Source organism: Adiantum capillus-veneris, chromosome 18 (genome assembly GCF_014529385.1).
Source record: "Adiantum capillus-veneris isolate H3 chromosome 18, ASM1452938v2, whole genome shotgun sequence".
Taxonomy (NCBI): Eukaryota; Viridiplantae; Streptophyta; class Polypodiopsida; order Polypodiales; family Pteridaceae; genus Adiantum; species Adiantum capillus-veneris.
Window position 1 is genome coordinate 34,673,149 of NC_140948.1, and position 4,310 is coordinate 34,677,458.

Sequence of the window (4,310 nt, forward strand, 5' to 3'; positions counted from 1 at the left end):
TAGACAGCCTATTCCAACTGCACATGAAATTGGCGAGAGTTCAGGCAAAGCAGAGAAAGCTTTGCAGGTTATTACTGTTGTGACCATGTTCAAGCAATTGATGGAGAATCCAAGATTTATGGAGTTCATACAATCTTCATCAATAGCACATCAAGTTCAAGGCAGTTTTGGCATGCCAGGAACAGTGTTTAGGGGTATGCAAGGCATGGTGCCCAACCCCATGTATGCAAACATTGGTTTGCACCCAGGATTTCAGGGCACACAAGGTCAGTTTGGGGTGTCACAAGGCAACTTGGGTATGGCTGGTTTTTCAATCCCATCAGTGAATATGACACCTGGACATCAACATGTTACTGGCCAGCGAGTACAGATGGCTCCCACAGGTGTAGCCATTATGCAAACTGTCTCTTTTGACAATTTGGAGTCAATGGATAAGCTAAATCCATACATAGAAGATGATCATTGAGTCCATTGACACATTCAATGGCTTTGATGAGAGGACAAAGGTTTTCTCTTTCCTCGAAGAGTTTCACAAAGCATTTGTTGGAAGGAGCATTTAAAGTCAGGAAAGCTGCCACTTTTCTGAAAAAAAATGCAAGTCAGTGGTGGAATACACTGTTGTTACAAGGACAGACTCCTTCCACTTGGAATGATTTCATATAGGTACCGAATTAACTAAAGGCTAATTCAAAACAGGTACAGGATGATTTAACAAGATTTCTTGCGAGAAAATCTCGTGTAAATCAAAGGGCAAGTAGTCCTACTGATGCAGAAGATCAAAGGCTACGAATTGGTACGATTGGCACGCAAAACAGAGCCCGAAAGAAGAAAATACAGCTTGCTACATTTTTCTGCAGATTTAGGGTTTTGACCCTATTTGATGCCTTTTTGTCCCAAGAGCTTCGGGGAAGCTAGAGGACAGTAATACAAGTGATCTGGAGCATTTTAGGAGCTAAAAATAGAGAATTCAACGTGCTGAATTTCCAGGACAGGTTTACAAAGGTGCTCTATTATGCGTGGATAATCACTTGGATATGTGGATTTTTGGTTGTGAAGGTTTCTACTGCAGTTATGCTGCCAAAATTGGGTCAAAAAGAGAATTCTCAGCCCAATAAAAGTGACAGCATAAGGATAGATCACAGGTTAATCTCCAAAGATCAAGATGAAGAGCAGAGAAAGATTGTTTTCGATGCTCAGTATGCAAATCAGTGATATTGCATAAAGGCTGAAATTGCCTGAGAGTTGAAAGATTCACAATGCGTTTCACGTGAGTCTTCTCAAACCCTATGTGGGTGATGTGCCAGAAGATATGCCAGCTGAAGATTAGCCGGAAGTCGAGGAACTTGACGAGATCTTGGTTCCGAAACAAATTTTGGCACATAAAGAAAGAAAAGAAAAAGCAATGTTGTAAGGTGTTGTTTGGTAAAGTTCAAAAGCTATTCACCTCTGGATGTCAAGTGGATGGAAAAAAGTGAACTTGCAGAGTCACTAAAAGTATGGGAACTTAAAACCTTGGTTTGCAACCTACCTTGACCCCTTGAGATTCAGAGCTACATGAATTGTCAGTGTGACAATGGCTTCTGAAAGAAATGTGTACATGTTACTTACAGTGAGCTCAAATGAAGTGCATGTTACATGAATGTTAGAGCTGTACAGATTTTCAGATTGGCAATTGCTCCTATGGAATGTCCAAAAGTTTGTTTAGTGCTATAGAAGTGAGTATTTCTTGTCAGTTTGTCAAGGATACAATAATTATTTCTATTGAAGAGTACATGTGTAACTGCATTCTTAAACTGTCGGTTTGGGTATGTTCGAAAGGTTACTAGATCCAACGTGTACTAAAAGACAGTGGCAAAATGTGACGCTTCCATTTTGTCATTGGAAAGTTATGGACTCAAAGCAATGGCAGAGTGTGACGCTTCCACTATGTCATTGGGACAGGATTCACACGCACGCAATACATGTGTCAACGAGGTGTTGACTGTGAGCATGTATGTGTCGTACATGTGTCGACACGATGTCCGGACACCCGAGTGCTGATTGTAAGCATGTATGACATAGATGCAAACGAGGACGTTTGAGATTTCAAGAGGGGGGTATGTCACCAGCCAGTGGCAATTCCATTTTTGTTTATTTTCTCTTTCTTTGGGGAATTTCGTTTGTTTTACCTTTTGGAAACACCCCTCTGGAAATCTAACTGCCCTGCATTGCATAGCCAGTGTGGAATTGTTCAGAGAGAGTCCAGGCCTGAGGGCTAAAGAGCACTAAGGTTGGACAAGGACTATATTTAGCCAAAGTGGGGTCATTGACCAGCAAAAGCGGAATCCTTTGCTACATAGGCTACATTTCAGTTCTGGGTGTGGCTGCAATTTACAAAGAGGGTCAGATGACCTAGAAGAATGCAATGGCAGAAACTCCTAAATTTTAGGGACTGCTATTTTTTGGACGGCAAAATGTCTTCGCGTCATTACGTGCAGTTTGACATGAGGATCATTTTGTTACTCTGTGGCCAAGTCAACAGAGGCTGCAAGTGAGATATTTTTAGACCCGAGGGTCTAAAGCGGGAAAATGCACAAATGAGTGACACTTGGCACTCTGAGGCCAGTTTACTACTTAAAGAGAAGGCAAAAACGTGATTTTCAGCTGTGAGCTCGTTTTTGAGTGCTCTCACAGGTGGGAGAGCTTCAATGGAGTGCTGGTGAGGTGCAGGATGTCATGACTTGCACACCTCTCACTGCTCTCTGTTTCCCCTATTCTTTATGGTTATGCCTCTCTAGTGGGCTCATCAGATTGACCATGTACAGTTGTGTGGGTTCATGCGCGATTGCCAAGGCAAGAGCCTCTTGCATAGGTACTCGATTAGCTAGCGGCTAATCCCCCGCAAATACAGGTGATTCGGAGAGGTTTCACGTGCGAAATCTCGTCCGATTCAAAGGGCAAGTAGCCCTACAGGTGCGGGAGCTCGAGGACTTGCTACAGATGCGACCGGCACGCGAAACGGAGCCCGAAACAGTGAATTACAGCCTGCTGTGTATTTTTGCAGGTTTAGGGCTTTGGCCCTAAACGGACCCTAATACCCCCAGGAGGTTCGGGGACGCAAGGGGACCGCTGTACAGGTGATCTGGCGCATTTTCGGGGCAGAAAACAGAGAATTCAGCGTGCTGCAGATTCTCGCCAGGTTTTGCAAAGTGTCCGTATGCGTTGGGAAAATCATCCAATGCGTGGGAATACTGACTGTGAAGGGTCCTAGTACAGTTATGCTGCCGAAATCAGGCCAAAACAGTTGAAATTCAGCCAAGATTGTGCGGGGCAACTTGTAGGGAACCACAGCTTTTATTCCCTTTGTTAAAGAATAAAGAAATACCGAAAGGGGGGGGGCGCCTAATTTAGGGGCCAGTTTGGTGTCGGTCTTCGCATACAGATGCATTCTAGCATCTATATCCCATTCCCCTCTCTTGTGTCATTATAGCACAAGTAGAATAGACGACTAATAATGGGTGAAAGCTAAATCAAGGTTTGAAGTAAAGTCTACCGCCCTTTTTGAAGTTAATAGGCCGGTTACATCTTCACTATCGAAAGTGGTCTCGAACTACTCGAATGGTCAAGGTGCTCATGGCGATGACCTTGGACGCCATCTCGGAGGTCTCAAACTCGATCTGGTAGTAGCCTCGTCCGAGGATCTGAACGTCCAAGATCTTGTCCACCTTTGCGAGAAGGTGGGCCTGGAGAAGATCACGCAGCTCTCCTCTGCGGGGTCTAGTGCCGTGAATCTTGCAGATGACGAAGGTCGCCTGGAGGCGCTCCACCTGTGCTGCGAGGCTCGCTTGCTCTGTCGGTGAAAGGGGCTCTGCAAGGTCGGGCGAGGGGGCTTCTGAGGAGTCCCTCTGGGGCGGAGCATGAGCTTCCATTTGTGTTTGTTGCTGAGTAGGAAAAAGGGGGGACGTGTAAACAAACACCGGAGAACTCGGCGAGTGAAGTCTCAACAAAAACTCCACTACAGGGCTGAACAAGTGAGGCCTTTTTTTTGGGAGGGGGGGGGGGGGGGGGGGGGGGGGGGGGCTAAAGGTGCACAAAGGTGGGGGCGAATGGAGATGGTGGTCACTGTGTGCGGGGGCAATGGGCAGCGAATGTGTATGTCAAGCTAATTCGCCAACAGGCAACGAACGAGCAACAAGGGGGTGCGGGGGAGCGGGCTGGACAGTGCGGTGGCTGGGCGCAGGAAGAGCAGCTCGCGATTGGGACAACGCGCAAGCAGGGCCAAGCGGGGGTCAGCGCGCAGGAATGGACATGCGGTGGGCAGCGCGCAGCAG